We start from the raw sequence: 25,315 nt of genomic DNA, 5'->3' as shown, positions 1-25,315 counted from the left end.
GCTAAATATTCGCGTTCAGGCATGTGAATCATGGCGCAGTAGCTAAAGCTGTGTGGCAAGTCAGATTTGGTGTCCCGGGGGCAATGGGTTCGAAACCCTGCGAGGGTCGACATTCAAATTTTTTATTTTCTTTATATTATTTTTTTTAATATATTTTCTCATATTTTAACCTCAATCAAGTGTTCTGTATATAAAAAGAACTATTTTTTATTTGGGAAATAGCGAATAATATCTAATAAACGGATACATTTCGAATAATTTTTATTTATTTATTTATTTTAATTTATAATATTTTTTTAACTTCTTTTCAATATTTTGAAGCGAATAAAGTGTTCTATATGTGAAAAGAAATATTTTTCCTTGTTAAAGAGCGAATAATGGCTGAAAAAGGGGCAGAAGTCATATCAGGAGGCACGCACACATATCACCCCGTAACTCCCTATAATATTAACCTATAAATTTCAAACTCCACCAAAAATTAGAATTTAATGTATGGAATATATGTACCGAAGGATTTTTTTATATACCAATTAGTGAGCCCACAATCTGACAAAATAAGTTTTGTTTACTGACCGGGAGGAGGCGTTTTTATATAAATATTTGCGGGGAGGCATGTGAATCATGGCGCAATTGGTAAAGCTGTGTGGCAAGTCAGATTTGGTGTCCCGGAGGCTATGGGTTCTAATCCCTTCGACGGTCGACATTCAAATCTTTTCTTTTTTTTATATTATTTTTTTTATAAATTTTTTTATATTTTATTGTGAATCAAGTGTTCTGTATATAAAAAAATACTATTTTTTCATTGGGAAATAGCGAATAATAGCTAATAATCGGATAAATTTCTGATAAATTTTTTCCATTTATTTATTTTAATTTATACTGTTTATTTAACTTTTTTTCAATATTTTAAAGCGAATAAAGTGTTCTATATGAGGAAAGAAATATTTTTCTTTGTTAAAGAGCGTATAATGGCTGAAAAAGGAACAAAAGTCATTTCAGGAGGCACGCACACATAACACCCCGTAACTCCCTATAATATTAACCTATAAATTTCAAACTCCGCCTGAAATTAGAATTTAATGTATGGAACATCTGTACCGAAGGATTTTTTTATATACCAATTAGTGGGCCCACAATCTGCCAAAATAAGTTTTGTTTACTGACCGGGAGGAGGCGTTTTTAGCTAAATATTTGCGGGGAGGCATGTGAATCATGGCGCAGTTGGTAAAGCTGAGTGGCAAGTCAGATTTGGTGTCCCGGGGGCTATTGGTTCGAATCCCTGCGACGGTCGACATTCAAATCTTTTCTTTTTTTTATATTATTTCTTTTATAAATTTTTTTATAATTTAATGTGAATCAAGTGCTCTGTATATAAAAAAATACTATTTTTTCTTTGGGAAATAGCGAATAATAGCTAATAATCGGATAAATTTCTGATAAATTTTATTCATTTATTTATTTTAATTTATATTAGTTATTTAACTCTTTTTCAATATTTTAAAGCGAATAAAGTGTTCTATATGAGGAAAGAAACATTTTTCTTTGTTAAAGAGCGTATAATGGCAGAAAAAGGAACAAAAGTCATATCAGGAGGCCCGCACACATAACACCCCGTAACTCCCTATAATATTAACCTATAAATTTCAAACTCCGCCTGAAATTAGAATTTAATGTATGGAACATCTGTATCGAAGGATTTTTTTATATACCAATTAGTGGGCCCACAATCTGCCAAAATAAGTTTTGTTTATCGACCGGGAGGAGGCGTTTTTAGCTAAATATTTGCGGGGAGGCATGTGAATCATGGCGCAGTTGGTAAAGCTGAGTGGCAAGTCAGATTTGGTGTCCCGGGGGCTATGGGTTCGAATCCCTGAGACGTTCGACATTCAAATCTTTTAATTTTTTTATATTAGTTTTTTTATAAATTTTTTTATAATTTAATGTGAATCAAGTGCTCTGTATATAAAAAAATACTATTTTTTCTTTGGGAAATAGCGAATAATAGCTAATAAACGGATACATTTCGGATAATTTTTATTTAATTATTTATATTAATTTATATTATTTTTTTTAACTTCTTTTCAATATTTTGAAGCGAATAAAGTGTTTTATATGTGAAAAGAAATATCTTTCTTTGTTAAAGAGCGAATAATGGCTGAAAAGGGGACAGAAGTCATATCAGGAGGCACGCACACATATTACCCCGTAACTCCCTATAATATTAACCTATAAATTTCATACTCCGCCCAAAATTAGAATTTAATGTATTGAACAATTGTACCGAAGGATATTTTTATATACCTATTAGTCGGCCCTCAATCTGCCAAAATAAGTTTTGTTTACTAACCGGGAGGAGGTGTTTTAAGCTAAATATTCGCGGGCAGACATGTGAATCATGGCGCTGTAGGTAAGGCTGTGTGTCAAGTCAGATTGGGTGTCCCGGGGGCTATGGGTTCGAAACCCTGCGACGGTCGACATTCAAATCTTTTCTTTTTTTTATATTATTTTTTTTTTATAAATTTTTTTATATTTTAATGTGAATCAAGTGTTCTGTATATAAAAAAAAAAAAAACAATTTTTTCTTTGGGAAATAGCGAATAATAGCTAATAATCGGATAAATTTCTGATAAATTTTATTCATTTATTTATTTTAAAATATATTGTTTATTTAACTTTTTTTCAATATATTAAAGCGAATAAAGTGTTCTATATGAGGAAAGAAATATTTTTCTTTGTTAAAGAGCGTATAATGGCTGAAAAAGGAGCAAAAGTCATATCAGGAGGCACGCACACCACGTAACTCCCTATAATATTAACCTATAAATTTCAAACTCCGCCTAAAATTAGAATTTAATGCATGGAAGGTATGTACCGAAGGAATTTTTTATATACCAATTAGTGGGCCCAAAATCTGCCAAAATAAGTTTTGTTTACTGATGAGGAGGAGGCGTTTTAAGCTAAATATTCGCGTTCAGGCATGTGAATCATGGCGCAGTTGCTAAAGCTGAGTGGCAAGTCAGATTTGGTGTCCCGGGGGCTATGGGTTCGAAACCCTGCGAGGGTCGACATTCAAATTTTTTATTTTCTTTATATTATTTTTTTTAATATATTTTCTCATATTTTAACCTCAATCAAGTGTTCTGTATATAAAAAGAACTATTTTTTATTTGGGAAATAGCGAATAATATCTAATAAACGGATACATTTCGAATAATTTTTATTTATTTATTTATTTTAATTTATAATATTTTTTTAACTTCTTTTCAATATTTTGAAGCGAATAAAGTGTTCTATATGTGAAAAGAAATATTTTTCCTTGTTAAAGAGCGAATAATGGCTGAAAAAGGGGCAGAAGTCATATCAGGAGGCACGCACACATATCACCCCGTAACTCCCTATAATATTAACCTATAAATTTCAAACTCCACCAAAAATTAGAATTTAATGTATGGAATATATGTACCGAAGGATTTTTTTATATACCAATTAGTGAGCCCACAATCTGACAAAATAAGTTTTGTTTTCTGACCGGGAGGAGGCGTTTTTAGCTAAATATTTGCGGGCAGGCATATGAATCATGGCGCAGTTGGTAAGGCTGTGTGGCAAGTCAGATTTGGTGTCCCGGGGGCTATGGGTTCGAATCCCTACGACGGTCGACATTCAAATCTTTTCTTTTTTTTATATTATTTTTTTTTATAAATTTTTTTATATTTTATTGAGAATCAAGTGTTCTGTATATAAAAAAATACAATTTTTTCTTTGGGAAATAGCGAATAATAGCTAATAATCGGATATATTTCTGATAAATTCTTTTCATTTATTTATTTTAATTTATACTGTTTATTTAACTTTTTTTCAATATTTTAAAGCGAATAAAGTGTTCTATATGAGGAAAGAAATATTTTTCTTTGTTAAAGAGCGAATAATGGCTGAAAAAGGAACAAAAGTCATATCAGGAGGCACGCTCACATAACACCCCGTAACTCCCTATAATTTTAACCAATAAATTTCTAACTCCGCATAAAATTAGAATTTAATGTATGGAACATATGTACCGAAGCATTTTTTTATATACCAATTAGTGGGCCCACAATCTGCCAAAATAAGTTTTGTTTACTGACGAGGAGGAGGCGTTTTAAGCTAAATATTCGCGTTCAGGCATGTGAATCATTTCGCAGTTGGTAAAGCTGTGTGGCAAGTCAGATTTGGTGTCCCGGGGGCTATGGGTTCGAAACCCTGCGAGGGTCGACGTTCAAAATTTTTCTTTTCATTATATTATTTTTTTTAATATATTTTCTTATATTTTAACCTCAATCAAGTGTACTGTATATAAAAAAAACTATTTTTTCTTTCGGAAATAGCGAATAATAGCTAATAAACGGATACATTTCGGATAGTTTTTATTTATTTATTTATTTTAATTTATATCATTTTTTTTAGCTTCTTTTCAATATTTTAAAGCGAATAAAGTGTTCTAGATGACAAAAGAAATATTTTTCTTTGTTAAAGAGAAGAGCGAATAATGGCTGAAAAAGGGACAAAAGTCATATCAGGAGGCATGCACACATAACACCCCATAACTCCCTATAATATTAACCTATAAATTTCAAACTCCACCTAAAATTAGAATTTAATGTATGGAACATATGTAGTGAAGGATTTTTTTATATACCAATTAGTGGGCCCACAATCTGCCAAAATAAGTTTTGTTTACTGACCGGGAGGAGGCGTTTTTAGCTAAATATTTGCGGGCAGGCATATGAATCATGGCGCAGTTGGTAAAGCTGTGTGGCAAGTCAGATTTGGTGTCCCGGGGGTTATGGGTTCGAATCCCTGTGACGTTCGACATTCAAAACTTTTCTTTTTTTATATTATTTTTTTTTATAAATTTTTTTATATTTTATTGTGAATCAAGTGTTCTGTATATAAAAAAAATACTATTTTTTCTTTGGGAAATAGCGAATAATAGCTAATAATCGGATAAATTTCTGATAAATTTTATTCATTTATTTATTTTAATTTATATTGTTTATTTGACTCTTTTTCAATATTTTAAAGCTAATAAAGTGTTCTATATGAGGAAAGAAACATTTTTCTTTGTTAAAGAGCGTATAATGCTGAAAAGGGAACAAAAGTCATATCAGGAGGCACGCACACATAACACCCCGTAACTCCCTATAATATTAACCAATAAATTTCTAACTCCACCTAAAATTAGAATTTAATGTATGGAATATATGTACCGAAGGATTTTTTTATATACCAATTAGTGGGCCCACAATCTGACAAAATAAGTTTTGTTTACTGACCGGGAGGAGGCGTTTTTAGCTAAATATTTGTGGGGAGGCATGTGAATCATGGCGCAGTTGATAAAGCTGTGTGGCAAGTCAGATTTGGTGTCCCGGGGGCTATGGGTTCGAAACCCTGCGAGGGTCGACGTTCAAAATTTTTCTTTTCATCATATTATTTTTTTAAATATATTTTCTTATATTTTTACCTCAATCAAGTATATAAAATGAACTATTTTTTCTTTGGGAAATAGCGAATAATAGCTAATAAACGGATACATTTCAAATAATTTTTATTTAATTATTTACTTTAATTTATATTATTTTTTTAACTTCTTTTCAATATTTTGAAGCGAATAAAGTGTTTTATATGTGAAAAGAAATATCTTTCTTTGTTAAAGAGCGAATAATGGCTGAAAAGGGGACAGAAGTCATATCAGGAGGCACGCACACATATTACCCCGTAACTCCCTATAATATTAACCTATAAATTTCATACTCCGCCCAAAATTAGTATTTAATGTATTGAACAATTGTACCGAAGGATATTTTTATATACCTATTAGTCGGCCCACAATCTGCCAAAATAAGTTTTGTTTACTAACCGGGAGGAGGTGTTTTAAGCTAAATATTCGCGGGCAGGCATGTGAATCATGGCGCAGTAGGTAAAGCTGTGTGTCAAGTCAGATTGGGTGTCCCGGGGGCTATGGGTTCGAAACCCTGCGACGGTCGACATTCAAATTTTTTTTCTTTTTTTTATATTATTTTTTTTTTATAAATTTTTTTATATTTTAATGTGAATCAAGTGTTCTGTATATAAAAAAAAACTATTTTTTCTTTGGGAAATAGCGAATAATAGCTAATAATCGGATAAATTTCTGATAAATTTTTTTCATTTATTTATTTTAATTTATACTGTTTATTTAACTTTTTTTCAATATTTTAATGCGAATAAAGTGTTCTATATGAGGAAAGAAATATTTTTCTTTGTTAAAGAGCGAATAATGGCTGAAAAAGGAACAAAATTCATATCAGCAGGCACACACACATAACACCCCGTAACTCCCTATAATATTAACCAATAAATTTCAAACTCCGCCTAAAATTAGAATTTAATGTATGGAACGTATGTACCGAAGGATTTTTTTATATACCAATTAGTAAGCCCACAATCTGCCAAAACAAGTTTTGTTTACTGACGAGGAGGAGGCGTTTTAAGCTAAATATTCGCGTTCAGGCATGTGAATCATGGCGCAGTTGGTAAAGCTGTGTGTCAAGTCAGATTTGGTGTCCCGGGGGCTATGGGTTCGATACCCTGCGACGGTCGATATTCAATTTTTTTCATTTCTTTATATTATTTTTTTAAATAAATTTTCTTATACTTTTACCTCAATCAAGTGTTCTGTATATAAAATGAACTATTTTTTCTTCGGGAAATAGCGAATAATAGCTAATAAACGGATACATTTCGGATAATTTTTATTTAATTATTTATATTAATTTATATTATTTTTTTAACTTCTTTTCAATATTTTGAAGCGAATAAAGTGTTCTATATGTGAAAAGAAATATTTTTCTTTGTTAAAGAGCGAATAATGGCTGAAAAAGGGACAGAAATCATATCAGGTGGCACGCACACATCAAACCCCGTAACTCCCTATAATATTAACCTATAAATTTCAAACTCCGCCCAAAATTAGAATTTAATGTCTCAAACAATTGTACCGAAGGATATTTTTATATACCTTTTAGTCGGCCCACAATCTGCCAAAATAAGTTTTGTTTACTGACCGGGAGGAGGCGTTTTTAGCTAAATATTTGCGGGGAGGCATCTGAATCATGGCGCAGTTGGTAAAGCTGTGTGGCAAGTTAGATTTTGTGTCCCGGGAGCTATGGGTTCGAAACCCTGCGACGGTCGACATTAAAATCTTTTTTTTTTATATTATTTTTTTTTATAAATTTTTTTATATTTTATTGTAAATCAAGTTTATATAAAAAAAACTATTTTTTCTTTAGAAAACAGCGAATGCTAATAATCGGATAACTTTCGGATATATTTTATTTATTTATTTATTTTAATTTATATTATTTTTTTAGCTTCTTTTCAATATTTTAAAGCGAATAAAGTCTTCTATATGTGAAAAGAAATATGTTTCTTTGTTAAAGAGCTAATAAAAGCTGAAAACGGGACAGAAGTCACATCAGGAGGCACGCACACATCACCACCCGTAACTCCCTATAATATTAACCTATATTATTAACCTATAAATTTGAAACTCCGCCTGAAATTAGAATTTAATGTATCGAACAATTGTACCGAAGGATTTTTTTTTATATACCAATTAGTGGGCCCGCAATCTGCCAAAATAAGTTTTGTTTACTGACCGGGAGGCGGCGTTTTAAGCTAAATATTCGCGGGCAGGCATGTGAATCATGGCGCAGTTGGTAACGCTGTGTGGCAAGTTAGATTTGGTTTCCCGGGGGCTATGGGTTCGAAACCCTGCGACGATCGACATTCAAATTTTTTCTTTTTTTTATATATTATTTTTTTATATATATTTTTTTATATTTCATCGTGAATCAAGTGTTCTGTATATAAAAAAAAAATTTCTGTGGGAAATAGCGAATAATAGCTAATAAACGGAAAAATTTATTTAAATTTATATTATTTTTTTACTTCTTTTCAATATTTTAAAGCGAATAAAGTGTAATAATATAATTTAAAAGAAAGAAGGAAAATTTATAGAAAAACTGTCCGTCCTTGGTATTCGCACCCAGGACCCCTCCCTCCAGCAGCGAACTTGCTGGTCCGGTGGCCTACCTTCCAGTCCACGGTGATACGTGAAGCCTTCTACAGTTTCGCGTCAAAAGCTCTCTCCTCTCATCTTCGCAATATACCTTTAGGGGCCCACTGTGAACCCCCCCCCCCTTATTGGCCTTTAAAAACTCTCTTCGGGGAATATTCAGGACCCTCCTGAATATCGAAAAACACATTAAAAAAATAATATAATTTAGAATAAACTAAAAAAAATATGAAAATTTTTTGAATTTTTTTTGTTTTTATCGAAGAGAAAACATACGGTATCTATTATATGTGAATCGCATTTCAGATGTGGCAGACTGCGCTGTTAATGCTCCTTTGGATCAGTCTGCGTAGGGACCGACGGTGTGTGGTATGTTAACTCGTTAAACTGTTCTACCGTATAGTGCTCGACTTCGTGTGCAGGTCGTGGAGCTACCGAAGCGGGGGTGCCATCCCCTCTGCAGAGGATCCAAATTGTGATGGCATGTCCTCGGATTATCCTCAGGGGTGCTTCCCAGACCGTCGCCAAAAGCCCATCGTACAGCTCTAGTGCGACGTAAATTAACTACAACATTTCCCGGCGCAAGATCTAACACTACTAATTACATGTGGAAGGATTGAACACATATAACGTTATTGTTAATTATGGTGAAATTATTAAATATATAAACAATAGTGCTTGTTTGAGTTATTTGCAAACATTTTTAACTCCAAAATGGCTGTTAAAAAACGCAAAGTTAATTCAGAGTGCTGTGAGTTCAATGATGAGTGAACTTGGAAATATTTTTCTACAGTTGCAAAAGATAAACCAGTATCTCTTGTCTGCAATGAAGATGTAGCTGTTTTTAACGAATACAACATTGACCGGCATATTACAGTCAAGCAGAAGAATGCCAATTTCGAAGCAATATGTGAATGTGAAAGACGACAAAATACAGAACGTCTTCTTAGAGAATTATCAGGCGGACAAAATTTTTTCGAAGATAAACTCTGTCCAAGAAGTAGCTACGCATGCAAGTTGTATTGTAACATACAATGTTGCTAAAAATAATAAATCTCTAGGTGATGGGGAGTTTGTTAAACAATGTATGCTCCAAGTTAGTGATGTTTTATGTCCAGATATGAAAAATAATTTTGAGGCTGTAAGCTTATCGCGAAAAACTGTGACTTCTAGAATTGAAGCCATCGATCAGTTTGACATCACAACCCAAGTAGCACCTAATATTAGATAATATCAGAAAAATCGGTAAAAATTAACGTTATCTTGTACAACTTCTAATATTAGAAAGATACAAGAGGTCGCTGTTAACTCTGCCTTATAATGTTAGATTCTATGCGAACTAATATTATCTAGCGTTCGCCATATTATTTTTCATTAGTTTTGATGCTATATAATATTAGAATATATATTTTCTGATATTATCTTGCGTCGCTTTTTATTTTTTGGAGTAAGTAAGAGGTAGTAGCAAGGGATCCGGCAGAATAATATAAAAGGGGATGCAACCCTCTAACAAACTATCCCCCCCCCCAAAAAAAAATTAAAATATTCTGTTATTACATATACTTTAATCTGTTAATTTTTTTCAAGATACATTTCTTCATTGTTAACAAGATATTTAAAATAAAAGTACGAATTTCTTGTACTTGCAAATTTTGCCGCGAAAAACTGTTTTGATTACGCTGGCATAGCTACTGAGTTTGAAACACAAATAACTACAAACAGTAGTTTCGTATACTAACGTGTTTGTTTGTGCACGCTTAACATTGGTATTTATTGTGCTGATGAAGTTTTACAGTTGTGATAAGTCAGTTTGTGTTATACACCTTTGTTACACTAAATAACTAATAGAAAATATAACATTATTTATACTTCATTAAATGAAATTTAAAATTATAGCTTAGATATCTGCCAAGTTTGTGCATGTTCAGTGTGCATAGGAAAAGAATCAAAGATGACTCAGAATTCATTGAAAAAGTTATAAACAGGCTTGGACAGCAAACAAGACGATTTCAATTCTTGCTTGATTAAAAAATTTTTTAACTGTTACGTATCAATAATTACTTAATTATTTGCTTTTCAATAAAACATTTTTATAACAAAATTGTTTTTCTGTATCTCTTTAAGTATTTAAAATAAAAAAAGCTAGGGGGTGCAAGCGCACCCTCTTGCACCCAGCTGCCAGCGCCCTTGGGTAGTAGAATAATTGGGAGATATAATTTTACTTAATTTTCTGTATTGCTGTGAAGCAGTAAAGCATAGAACAATAGTTTTATAATGTCATTTTATGAATTATTTTCTTAGCGATACAGAAATAATAAATAAAATAATTGTAGCGAATTCTGCTAACCATCCATTTTTCTCCTTCTTACTCCAAAGTATATATGTTCAGCTGATTTTTTTAAATATTTCAAATTTAATTAAGAAACATTATATTGCAACTTTTATTGCTATTTTTTTCCTTTTCTTCATACAATGATGAATTTTGTATCATTAATAATTTTAAAATCGTTAATTTAAAAATGCATTCTTAATTTTTTTTTTTAGAAATGATCATGTAATGATTTTTTTAGATTCTTATCAAAAATTTAATTGAATTTGTTAGTTTGTAAAACTTGTTTATAAAAGCTGTAACTTAAGCCATTTTTAATCTCACAATTAACATTAATTATTTATATTCTGAAATTATGTAATAAAAACCACACTACATAATTATAAAGTTATATATTTACATTTGAACTGAGTGGAAATTTAAACTTAAAATTTTTTTCTTCTTATAATATTAAAATAAAATTGTTCAATTTTTAAGTGGTCATTTCTTGTAATAATTGACACAATAAAGAGCAAAATTTAAAAATATTCAAATTACTTACCTCAACAAATTTACACATTTTCTGCCCCTTCTTCTTTTACAGAAATTAAATGTAGAAATACTTACATAGCTTTATTCTTTCAGTATCTGAAATTTTATTTAACAAAACACCTGAAACAAAACCCAAACGCAACCTAGAAATTTTTCCACGGAGAGAAACCAGGAAAGCAACTAATACTATAAAAATTGGAATTATTTTTTTTATAATGTAAAAATAACTTTTATGTTCACTTCAGAAATTTTCATCAATTTGATAATTATTTAAAGGTGTTATGTACGAAACCAACAATTTTTGCAAAAAACTTACATAACAATTTAATTTCAAAACTGTCAGTAAATATTATGTTTTATCTAAATTAAATTTGCACTAACATATACTTGCATACAAGAATGAGACGAAAATATAATAACATTTTTTACATTATTTTTTAAAAGTTGCTTTCAGCTTCAATGATCAAAATTTGGCTACAATCCATTACTCTTTTGAGAACGTTGCTATAAAAAAATTCAGATTTTTGTTTGAAAATTCAAATTAAAAAAAATTCAGATTTTTGTTTGAAACAATTCCATTGCTTTTATTTCGCCGATTATAGATTATGCGTTATGACATAAATAGGTTTAGAAAAAAGCAGGTGTAATATGTAAACATTTTAAACAGAGCTTTTCAGAAAATAAATTTTAAAAAATTAAGCAGATGCTAGAGTCAATTTTCTGGTATTGATCAATTAGCCATAAAAAAAACTATATTATGCATTTAAAAACTTGCTTTGCAAAGAACCTTACTGATGAAAACTTAAACAAACAAGATTCTACTCTACGTTGGTTTAAATTTTTTGCTTTAACAATAATGTAAATAAATGTTCAGCTAAATTTTAAATATTAAGCCAAAGAAATTTTTACTATTATCATTATTTTAAACATCATAAAAATATTCACTTCTTATCTTAAATTTGAACTATAAAATTCAAAATTAAGTGAAAAATACAATGCTAGTAGTATAAATGCTCATAAGCTGGAGTTAATGTTTAACAATGATGTTAAAATTAAATTGTTTCCGATATGTTGCAAATTTTAAAGAAACCGAATTTTAACTTCATCTAATTTCAAAATACTTAAACATTACTATCATGACTATAAAAAAATTCCCAACATTATATCTTATTAAGTTTTATTAATGAACACATATCTGCCTACCCCATTTTCTAAAATTTTGAAGATTTATTATAAAGTTGCTGTATAAATTACCCAATGCAGTAGTTAAGAATAAAAAAAATTAATCAAACCAAATCATGACAAACATTATTTCACAATTTAATTATTTTATTTTAAAACAAAACATAATATAAACTTCACTCAACTATAAAAACAATATATTCTTACCGTCATTGTTTAATATAAACATATAATCCTTAAGAACACATATTTGTTATTAAATAAAATAATTTTTATTGCAAAAAGCAACAGTTGGACTATGTGTTATCATTTTTATTACTATTTTCTAATAAAAAGAATTCCAAAACTTTACAGTAATTTATTTCATGCAGTTCTTTTCCCTTCAATTGCAATTTTTTGTTTATGTGCAACTATATATCAGAGCAATAAACTGATGAATCTGCTTTATTGAAAGATTTTATAAAATTGTCAGCAACCACACAAACACACAGCAGGGATGAATCACACAGAGATACGCCTTTCTTCAAACTTCTGCACAACAACAAGAGGACTTTCAGCTCCGGCAGATTTAAAGAAAATCTAACAGCATATACACATCAGTTGTTTTGTTTTCTGTCAGGATTGAACTTACGGGCCCTCGTATTCTACCAGAATGTCATTTTCCATTTGCATTATCCAGCAGCCCAGACGAAGCTAAAATTATAAGAGAGAAAAAGTTAAACTTTACATTGAAAACACTAAATTTAAAACTATTAGCATTGAATATTTCTTTAAGACTTAAATCATTTAAAAAAATTTTAATAGGTCTAAAATTTAATAGGTAGATTTCTGTAACAATACCAAAACCAAAAAATCTCAGTATCACTGCGCAAGAGTTGAAAAATATTTCATTTATAACCACTCTCAAGTAATAATTTTATTTTTTCCTAATTATTTTTTATTGAAAAGAAATTATAGTTCAAAATCCTTAAGCCCTTTTGAATCACTGGAGTTTAAAAGATAATTCCTTCTAGAAATGTTGTTCTTTCTTTCATTTTTTGAAAGAACACCATAATTTAATAAAGAACAGGAAAGGAAATTTTTTTTTATATATCTTATTGAAATCTGACTGTGACTGGGGATTTTGTTACTAATTCAGATATTTGGAGCATAGGAAATCTGTGAAATTGGGGAAAGGGGATTCCGTTTTAAAAAATACAATTTTTTGGCCACCTAAATCTATGAACTTTCCATGATTTTTTTCTTTTAAATAGTTAAAATCATGACATTTCATGACTAATTTTGTTCAATATTGAAATGCCAGACTTTCCTTTATGTAAATTGACAGAGAGCTAGTCTAGAATGACCGGACACAAGATATCAGGGCAGTACTATGAAAAGTTTTAACTGAGTACAAATACTTTAGGATCTCAGCTCAAGTTATCCATAACCAAAATTGTTCACAGTCAATCATTTGAAATAAATAAATAAATAAAATAAAATAAAAATGAATATTTTCATGTACATGGAGGGCTATTGTACAAGTGAGATATCTTTGCTTCGATTCAAGATGAAAGTTATTTTAATTAATTAATATTATTTAATAACGTAATTATGGCTCAGTCTTAATGATAAAATTCATGGATTCAGTTGGCTGGAGTTCAATTAAAATATCTTAAAATACATTAAAAATAGTTTGCAAATTCAAATATATATATATGGATCACACTCTAGAACAACGGTTTCCAAATGATGTTAGGGGTTCCGTGAGAGTTCTGACAGTTGAGACTTTTTGAACAGTTTTTGAAATCCGTAATTATATTTAAAGTAATATGCCAAAAAATGGGAAATGAAAGTTTAAAAAAAATATAGAATTTTTCTAACAACAATTTTATAAAAGTATGAAAAAAAAACATGCATTTAGAAGAATTTGAAATAGTATTTAACATTGCGCTTTTCAAATCAAAATAAAATAACAGAATTTTTTTTAATAAAGAAATATGTTTCCCTAACAACTATTTTCAACATTAAAAAACAGTTTTTAATAGCAATATACAAACAAATCTTCAATTAGACTAGATTTATCTCTAAGACAGCGTATATTCAACTGTTAAACATACGAGTAAAACCTAAATTAAGATTATTAAACATAAAACGATGAAAAAAATTTATTTCTCCTTTTAAATATTAAAAGTTTAAAATAAAAATAAAGTTTTTTACCCTAATTATTACCGAACTATTTAATCATTTAGGGCTTCATAGCCAAAATAAAAATTGGGAACGACTTTTCTTTTTCCGACTATTTAATGTCCTGTTAACAGAAGAAACAGAAGGAAGTATTTTCATCTAATTTCTGTTTGTATTTATTCGTCATTTGCATGCACTTTACAGAGCTACATGCTACCTTCCTTTAATCAGGTTAAATATAAATACTGAAAGGTCCTTCATGCTCTATCCATTTTTTAAATAAAAATTAAAATTGATCATGAAGGAAAAAAAAAACTATGATTACCACAAATATTAAAACTTTTAAGTCTCTTCCTTATGTTTCACTACATTTTAAAAATATTTTTGCACTGAATTTGACTTCCTAGCCTTTTCAACAGTTTCATGGCCACTAGTAACTCATATAACACTTATTCTCAGTAGCAGCTGATTTAGAACGAAAAACGAATATTTGTATGGAAATATTTAGCAATCCTGCTTAGGTATATTGAATAAAGTAAGTTGAACTATTTTTATTGCTGTCATTACCATCCTGACCCCTTATGAGTTGATTTTAACATTATTGAAAATTTTTGTTCTTGATTAGTTTATATTAGATAAGTCTTTGTACAAAATATATAAAAGTTTTTACAACAGTAACAATATTTTGTTTCCTGCAGAACAGCAATCAAGATGGATAAGAAATATTATAAATTTCACATTAACTGCTGCATAATATACTAAATATTTTACATATAGAGAATTTTAGGGATTTTTATTGTCATCAAAATACAAAAACTTTATTACCATAATGTCTATAAATGGTCTGCAATATTTTTTCTTTATGATTGGCATTAAATGAATTCAAAATTTTTTTATGTTAACTCATAATTTTAAATAGTAGTAGACAAGTAAATAATTATTGATAGTTAAAAGATTTAATTTAAAAAGGGAGTTCTGAAAAAAAGAAACAAAATTTTTAGAGCAAAGAAAAAGAAAAGCCTTAAACTGATTCCTGCGAGGTCCATTTCATTATGTATTAGTAATACTTTTTAAAATATTCAACCCAGCAATAAATTGAGTAAAATCTCTATTTTAATGGGCGATTTTTAGAAAACTAAATTATAGATCTAAAATGTACAAAAATCAGGAGAAAAGCCAGAAGAAAATGGCAAAATCGAGTAGTCTGCTGGTAGATCCAGTAGAGTTGGCCGCTATGCTGCAGGGTAAAATAAAAAAAATGTCCATACATCTTAAACTATACTATTACCATTCATCTTAAAATTTGTAAACATATGAAAATACATCTTAAGAGCATACATCTTAAAATTTGTATAAGAATTGTAATGACAGCTTGAGATTCCTAATAACAGAAATGAAAATAGAATAATACAATGTAATTTTTATTTATTTTACAATCTTAATTTAAATTTAGCATATTGAATTGTATATGCAATTTTAGATGCTAAAATTTTGGCCGTTTTTTGTGTAATAATTTTGAATTTTAATATTTTATTTAATGTTAAATGGAAATTCATTGAAAATGTACTTAAGTATTTTTAATACCTTTGCATTTTGTATCATTTTATTTTTTAAAATCGCTACAATAATTTGTAACCATCAGGGATAAATAATTTTTGTATTCATCTTAAAAAGTCATTGACCACAGGGGTAATTGTGAGCCCAAGTCAAAATTCCGGAAAATTTCTCGAGTAAAAAAAAAGTTTAAATCGAAACATTAGAAAAAAATTTAATCCAGGTTAATTTAGTTTACATAAAATATATTTAAAATTATTATTTATACCATGCGATTCATACTCATATTTTATTTATACCATGCGATTTTTTATCAGAAAACTTAGTTTTTTATTTTTTTTATTTTTGCTACGTCAAAAATTAGACTTTGTGAGCAAAAACATTGAATGAGAATGGAAACATAGAAAAGTTTCACTTAAAAGTAAAATTTTATAAAATAATTGTAATAGGACCACGGGAGCCCCGGTCATGTTTGACCTATCTTTAGCCAATATTATTATCCATGCTAGTTCTGAAAACGATGTAAAACATCAATAAGAAGTAAAGACACATTTTTGTGAAAACGGTTTTATATTTTAATATTTGAACAATGCTTCATTATCTGGGCTAAGAATAAGTCTTTGATTTAAATAATTTTCATTCATAAAAATCTCACTAAGTCTTGAAAAAGCTGAATAACTTTTAAAATATTCAAATTTTTCTCTCATTCTAAGTCAGGATAGCTCACTAGAGCAAGATAGTGTTGTGAGGCCACAATGGACATCACATATTTCATAACTTTTAAAATTTCTTTAATTTCTTAAACTTGTTTTTTTACTCATTCTTAATCAAATTATAATTAAATTAAATCAATTAGTTAATTTTTATAATGGCGAATATAAAATATTTTATTCTTTTCTCATTGATCAATGTAACGACTAACTTTTTATTTCAATACTAATGTAGATTCATTAATCCTTTTCGCCTAATCAATTTTTTTTTATTATTTATAACTCTTCATTCCTAAATTTCTTACTGCAAATATGTTTAAATTACATGGTTATACTAATTCTCACAGTCTTGTTGGCAATTTGGGATTTCCAAGGTATTTTTCAAACCTAATATTGATCATGGGGGGTTGGCTTTATTTTCGGCTATGTTATTTTTGATAAACCACCAACTTTGGATCTCTTCTCATGATTCTAACTGTCTGTGGGGAACAATTCAACTACTTTTTCATTTGGCTTTTGATTAGGTAGGTCATGGGAGATTTATCCCCTATAGCCTGCCCTTATTAATATTATATTATGCAAAATTTATTTAGCTTAAAGTCTCATTGATAGAATATAAATTTTGTATCTTGAGCTCTAAAAAATAACTACTAAATACAAGTTTTATTATAATTTATGATCTAGTTTACATCTTCAACTTTCATTATCCTGTTTTTCATCACTATCTTCAATTAGTCAATTATACCATACAACTTCCAACCACACCTGAATTTTGTCTTCACAAGTGCATATAATTATAAATTCTCTTAGATTGTAAGGCGGTGGTCAACTTTTTAATCTTCTTTGTGAAAGAGCTTTAAAAAAACACTGTTAATGTAACAAAACCAAATTCCTTGCCTTGGACTAACAAAAAAACAAAGTATGCCAAGAGGCATTTTAACCGTTACGCATGTTTTTATTTTACAAAGCATTACTTGATTAAATTTAAAATGAAAGAAAATTGTTTCAGTGCCAAATTACCAAAGAGAGTTACTTTATCATGTACTTCTAAGCAAATAAAGTATATATATTTTTGAAAGATCATAAAAAATTTATATTGACTCATGAAAAAAGAGAGTATAAAACGCAAAGTAAGGGGGAAAAAAGACATACCTAGCAGATAGAGTAAAAACTTCACATAGGAAATTAATTTCTAATGGTTTGTTCTGTGCATCATAGACTACATTTTATCAAGCAAATACCTTCAGGGTTTTTAAGCAAAATATATCAGTAAAGGATGCATGTGTAAAAAAACATGCACATTTCAATGTTAAACTTAAAATACATTCTGGCATTTTTTTTGTCCTTTATTCCTTAGTATATTTAAGATGTTAGATTTCTAACATGAATCCACCATTACCATTTTTTCGTAATAATTATCATTCATCATACTAAATTGTTTGTTTTCAAACTATTTATGCCTGAAGTTACTTATTTTAAGTTTTTTAAATGCCTAATTTTAACAGTATGTTATGACCTAAACATTATTTGCGAATTAAGACACTGAAATACTAAATAAAAATAAAATAATAATTCTAAATCTGAAAAATTGAAATAAATTCAGACTTTGTTCACATTTATAGGAAACAAATTTTCAACTTTTTATTTTTTTCTGATTTTTTAGAGGCACGTCATTATTAACTTTAAAACAACTCACAAACACTATATTTTTCAAAATTATACATGATTTATGACAAAGAATGATCAGGACAGTTTTAGACAAATTTATAAAATTTGACCTTCTTAGCTTTAAAATAAATGTAATCTTTTATGAACTTTTGTAATTTCCCAAAGTTTGCCTCTAAAAAAAATGAAAAACTGTACCTGTAGCAAAAATGTAAAGCATTTAGGAATGAAAAATCACACATTACAATATGTATGCTAGCTGAATAACTATTTTCATACAAGGTGAATAAAAAGAAAATATTCAATGAATCAGTACTGGATAAATTCTATATTTTTTGAAGTAACAAACTTTTTATATTTTTTATTGTTTTATGACACATTTTCAGTTAATTTTTACATTAAAGATTTTAATTAAGTTGCCTTATGTATGGGGGACAAAATAAAAAGGAACGATCTGAATATTTTTTGATTTAATGTGATCGGATCTTCACCTTCTAGGACTCAATCTTAATGGCTCGAGGGGGTGACCTCAAATATGCTGATTAATTAATGCAGACAATATTTTAAGTCTAATTAATACATTACATATTAACAGTATTTAATGCATTAATACATATTAACAATATTAATACATTAATACATATTAACAATATTTAATACATATTTAATCATATACATACATATACAATATTATATACATTAACATATTTTCTCTGAATAACTATCACGAATATATCACTGAATAACTACATTTTGACTATCACGAGTTATTTCCTGTACAAAAATCTTAAATACTTGAAACATTTTTGCTTAATATAAATTAGTGAAATCAGCAGCTCATGACATAGATGGTATATACCAGATGGAGACAAATATAAAAAAAAATTATAAAACGATTTTTGACTTAAGTAATAATAACAATATTGTTGAAAAACTTATTCGTTTAGAATTGAGGGTGCTGAATCTAGCTCATTTAAAAAAATTCACAAAGCTTAAAGCTTTATAAAGACAAATTTTGGTCTTAATTTATATTTAATTGAAAAAGGTTATATTGCTTTGCATCATCTTAAAAGTAATATTCACTCATTCATGATTATTATTTTTGCACTTTTGTTAAAATTCCAAGAAACAGATCTTCTTAAATTCGTAAAAATTATTTTTTATTTTAAATTAAATAATTATGTATTACTACATTAATATTTATCGCACTGTTCATTGGTTTCATGTTGAGTGAAACAAGAAATTTCAAATTTCTTAAATAAGTCTCATAATGTTCATTTTGAATAAAAAGTAAGAAAGTCAATAAATTTACTTGCATTTTGATCACTCAAAAAATAAATTTTGATGTCTAAAAATTTTTTGTATAATCGAGTAATCAAATGAAATAAATAACGAGCAAAAATGCTTCCTTAAGAGTTTAAAAAATAATTAATCAATGAGGTGAATTTTACATTTATTTGAATCTATTTTGAAAAAAATAGATCTTTAAAGTTCCTTCCTAATTCTGAGAAAATATAAACTATTAGTTAAGTTTTTCGGTTATACAAATTAACAACATTATAAGTTAAGGCTTTTCTGCATTAGTAACTTTTAGCAAAAAACGTTGACTTACAAGAGGAACTGGTAGAAGACAGAAGAGAAGATGAAGGGCAGGGATTCAAATGCTGGAAGCGAATCAGTACCGCTCACCTGCCAAGAAACATAAGATAATGAATGACAGATACATAAAAATACAAATTTAAACAAAAATATAAATATAACCTTATATTTGAAAAATTGAATTATCAAAAGTTAAATTTAAAACAATGGGTAATGCTTAACCAATTAGAAAATTCCATTTTTTTTTTTGCTCATTCTGCTTGAACAGTTTATGTGAACTTTTAATTTTAATAATGTAATTACATATGTTGTTTCTATTTTGTCAGATTTCAAACAATTTTGGAATAAGAATGCTATTGTTTAACAATAAGAACATAGTCGGTAAATATAAGAGAACAAAATTTTAAAATGAAAGAACAAATTTATTACTGTTAATTTGTTTTGCGTCAAACAGATAATTTTGCTTTAAAAAAACTATAAAAACCAAAAAAAAAAAAAAAAAAAAAAACAATATTTTTTCAAAGCTTAAATGTACATTTGTTTTCATAATTTTTATTGGAAGTTAGATCAATATATTTTGTTTTCCCTTTTGTATTCTAACTACTTTCAAGTTGTTATCAATTAATAACTTTTTTTAAAAAAAATATAAGCTTACAGATTGTCTATTAGATTGCCTTTAATTATTTTTATAAACTATAAATTTTTCTCTTATTCTGATAATGAGAGAGAATTATTTTCTGAAATATACACATAAAATAGAGAATAATTTAAAATCAAATTCCGTTATTACACATTTCGATAAATTTTTATGGTGTTGAATGAGTGCCCTTTTTATTCATAGGGAGGGTCTATTAATTCTATACATTTTATATAAGTGATAAAACTAAAACTAGATTTCATATCTATTTTTTTAAAAAAAATTACTATTTTATTTAAAATACATGAGTTTTTCATAAATGTAAGTTTAAAATTCTTCTACAATTTGTTTAAGTATTTTTTCTTTTTGCATCTTATTAGAAACAATAAAAATGATTTTTTTTTTAAAGTCATCGATATTTTAGTATAATTTTAAAATTTCATTTTCTCAAATAATAGTGAATTATGTAACTTAATTTCAGTATTAATGAATTATTTTGTTAATTATGAGCAAAACATTACTGAACCTTCTGCAGTATTTTCCTTAAGCGACTTTAGAATGGCATAAAATAATTAGTAGTAAGTAATTTAAAAAACTGAGAAAATAATATTAACATGTTAATGTCTAGGATGCATTTTTTCTTATATTGATCAAATGCTACAATGTAAAGTAGAAAGCTAAAAGTCCTGCATGAGGATTTCCCTTTAAATTTGTTGGAAGCATTTCTGAAATTTATCAAATTAAGCAATCAAATTTATCAATTATGAACAGGGTTAAATTTTTATAAATAACATACAAACATCCTAACAGGGATAAAACACTATTTTTGCACATTCATGATGTATTCTAGCTTGGATCTTGCTTACTTGGCTTACCCTTATAAAAGTTATGTTACATATAAAGAAATTTTACTCCACAAAATTTTTTTTCTTTAACAGGAATAACAGTTTCCATAAAATCAAGCTGATTTAAATCAACAAACCCTGTCAGTGACCACTCATTTTATAATAAATCCAAGTCGTAATAGAAGCAATAATATATGCTATACGACTAAAAATAACAATAACAGGGTGGCCACTCAAAACAGATTTCAAATTTCCCTGATTTTTCCAGGTTTTCCAGGTAAAATTCTTAAAATTTCCAGGTTTGTATTTTTTTCCTTTTTTCTTATAAAGTGTAGGATGTGTACAAGAAAAGTGTCTGTATTATAAAATATCTTATTCATAATGTCATTCTTTTAAACATATCTTGAAAAAAAATTACTTTTTTTTGCAAGATATTTTTTTTATTATTTTTTAATGTTCTGGTACAACATTAATTTTTAAAAAATTAAGACGTAGAGAAAATAATATGTTTAGCTTGAAGAACATATTGTTTTTATTGAATAATTTTAATTGTTTTAATTGAATTTAATGTGTTACTTTAAATAGTATTTGCTCAAAGTGTACCTACAAAATGACAAAATCAGAATAACCAATGAAACCTTGGATAAGTATTGTTTAATATAATTTCATTAAGGAAAAGAAAACTGTTTCAGGTGATTATATATCAATAATTTTTAATAGTTACAGTGGCTCCCAAAAGTGCTCACTCACTTATAACTTATATTGAAATAGGAAATAAAAATTCAATAATTCAAATCAATATTTCACAATGGGTATTTGATAATAAGATGTATAATCTATTCTTAGCCAAACTGCACAGAATATTTTAAAAACAAAGCAAAAGTGAATTTTTTAATCAAATAGAAACAAAAATGTTACCCCAAGAAAGTCATCGTACATTTAAATGTTTTGGATCTCAGAATTAAAATTATCGTCAATTGCTTTTTTTATTTAATTATTTTTCATTTAATTTTTTATATCTTTATTAGCAATTTAGTATCAAACCTATAATAGCAAAATTATATTTTAATTTTTGCTTGCTAACTCTGTAATATTTTATTTTATCATTTAAAAATGACTTGTGGTCGTAATAAAATTGACCAAATTTGATTATTTGTCTTCATAAGAGGTAAATCAGTAATGAATATGTTAAATTAGTTTACTGTATTCAATTGAACTGTGCAATATGTGATAAAATGCTTAAAAGAAGAACTTCAATATCAGAGACTAAAATTATAAATTTTGTGGAAAAATTCATAAATTTGTAAATGAGTGTTGTAAAAGTTTCCGTAAAAATTTTTAAAAAAAATATTCTGCACCAATTTCACCTGACAAAAAAAAAAACTAGTTACCCGTATTTTCAACCTTTAAAAGCTATTGTTGATGCTAAAGGAAACTCCACTAAATGGTAATTAAACAAAAAATTAGATTTACTATAATGTCTATTAGTAAATCTAATTTTTGTGTTTTTTCTTTAAAAGTGTATGATGACTTTTGTGGGATAAAGTTTCTGTCACTTTTTGATGATTGATTCCTTAAAAATAAACTTTTCCTTTGTTTTTAAAATATTTCATATTGTCATTTGAAATATTTCAGTTTTGTAAAGATTAGAACACATTTTTTATCATTAAATATACATTCTGAAACATTCATTTTAATTAATGGATAGTCTTATTTCATTGAAAGTCATAAGTGTATCAACACTTTTGTGAATCACTGTAATTACATTTCAATATAAAGCTGTACTGTATACTACATTGTACTGTATTTCATCTTACCAGTGCTTTTTATAAAATTCACTGATCATATTTTCCTTAAACCAATATCTCTAGTCAAATTTTTAAATAATGGTATTTTGAAATAGCATTTTTATTTTAAGAGATTCAGTATAAAAAAATAAATGTCAGAAATGTAAAATTGTCTAATTTGTAGTTCTATACTCTATAGAAGAAGAAAAAAATAGATAAAATTCCTTAAAATTTATACTTTTTTTTATTTTTTTCTTATTTGAAACTAAAACATTTAAAGAATTCCAATCTAAATACACAGTTTTTTAGTTTAGCATAGTTAATTGTTTTTGTTTGAACTGGAATCTTGTACAGTGCAGAACTAAGTTTCGTTTTCCTTCTCCTGACTAAACACATATGAATAAAAAAAATTATATTTTATGCATATACATCATTTAATATGTTTCCTATACATTCCTTAGTCATTGTCAGCTTTTTTAGGTAAAAAGAGGAATAGTTTTGAAATATCATCTCTGGAATGCAAGCAACATTTTCGAACTTTCGATATTGTGATAACTATACAATTCGAATTTTGAATCAAAAAACTAATATTTACCAACAAAACCATAAAATTTGATATTAATCTATAGTTAGTTCCAAAAAAAAAACTTTTTTCAAAATAAAAATATAATATAAAAGGTTAAAATGAAATAGAAAAAATTAGCATTAATGCAAGAATTGTAACATTTTGCCAACAAACATTGCTGTTAGTGATGGGGGGAAATGCGTGATTGGTTGGTTTGCTGAGAAAAAATAATTTACAGATTTCTTTGAATGGGAGTTCAAAAGCTTTCAGAAAAAGAGTGCAATATAAAATCTATTATTATAACCAACTAATTTTTAGAGCATTTAATAAAGTTAAAAATACAAAAACATTTTGTCAAAATAGAAAAAATTATCACTCTCAATTGCGAACAAACTTGAATCATTGTGTGAACACGGACAGAATTTAAAAACCGAATCCTAACCCCGTCTTTCACATCCACCATCAGGGATGAGAGTAGTCAGAAAGTAAAAAAGAGGAAATCCAAAAAAACAAAAAAGAAAGAAGAAAAATATTATATATATATATATATATATATATATATATATATATATATATATATATATATATATATATATATATATATATATATATATATATATATATATACAAAAATTTGACAAAAAAGTGCGATTTTTAAACATGTAAACCATGTGAATATAAATCCTGATATGAGACTTTTAAATCACGTAAATATGAAACAGTGCAATTTAAAAAATGCAAAAATACAAATCATGATTTTTTAATTTTTTGATCACGATTCATAACTTTTAAATCGCGCGATATTACAACCACAAAAACGATATTGGATTTTACGCTCACGTGAATACGAATTGCTACATAGGGCTTTAAAAGCTCGTAAATACAAATCGCGATATTGATTTTTTAAATCTCCTAAGTAAGAATCGCACTGTACAATATTTAAATCGCCTGCATAAGAATCGCAACGTTCAACTTTTAAATCAGGTAAATAAGAAAATCGAGATTTGATAATAAAATCGCGATTTTAAAAATGCATAAATACAAGACACGATATTGGATTTTTAAATGTCGTAAATAAGAATCATAATATGCGATATTTAAATAGCGTAAATAAGAATCGCAATGTGCAACTTTTAAATCAGGTAAATACGAAAATCGATGATTGATATTAAAATCGCGAGAATAAAAATCGAGATCTGAATTACGAAAATACGAGCTATCCAGCCGACGGATAAAAAATACGGAAAATCTTATTTTCTGTGCGTGAAATCGGAGAAAATAGCTAAAATAAGTAAAAATGCGGAAGGGTTAGCAGCTAGGGCGTAGATTGAATTTTCTGTTTATCTTTGAAAATCGTAAATAAATATAATTATTTTACTTCAATGACTGAATTTTTAAAAAAAACGGGATATTTATTTAAAAAAAACGAAACTTTTAGAGAATCGGAGTTTTTGATAAAAAGGCTGAAATTCGAGAGACAAAAAAAATCTCATCCCTGTATAAAGGTCAACCAGTTTTATCCCAAAGAAATTATTTTTAGAGAAACTTCAGAGGGAGGAAAAGGGACTTCAACAATTTCCCTCCGCGGAAAATTAAATTCCTCATAAAACATTTTAACTTGTGCAAAAAATAAATTTCAGCGGAAATTAGCGG

The 25,315-nt window shown here is 27.8% G+C and overlaps 1 protein-coding gene across 3 annotated transcripts in view; it reads right to left on the bottom strand.

Annotated features, from left to right (window-relative positions):
* Positions 1-12,263: 12,263 nt before the first annotated feature.
* The window catches only part of LOC147806809 (uncharacterized), a 37,086-nt gene continuing 24,034 nt past the window's right edge, over positions 12,264-25,315 (bottom strand). For 2 of the 3 annotated variants that reach the window (XR_015435249.1, XR_015435247.1), the window contains 2 exons: positions 19,842-19,918; positions 12,264-12,827 (listed from right to left, as the gene is read on the bottom strand). The gene's annotated coding sequence lies outside the window, so the exon portion shown is untranslated. The remainder of the gene's footprint in view (positions 12,828-19,841; positions 19,919-25,315) is intronic. The other variant, XR_015435248.1, reaches the window with a different exon arrangement.

Source organism: Parasteatoda tepidariorum, chromosome 7 (assembly GCF_982258835.1).
Source record: "Parasteatoda tepidariorum strain Cologne lab strain chromosome 7, Ptep-v5.0, whole genome shotgun sequence".
NCBI classification, from domain to species: Eukaryota; Metazoa; Arthropoda; class Arachnida; order Araneae; family Theridiidae; genus Parasteatoda; species Parasteatoda tepidariorum.
This window is presented reverse-complemented; position numbering and strand designations above follow the sequence as displayed.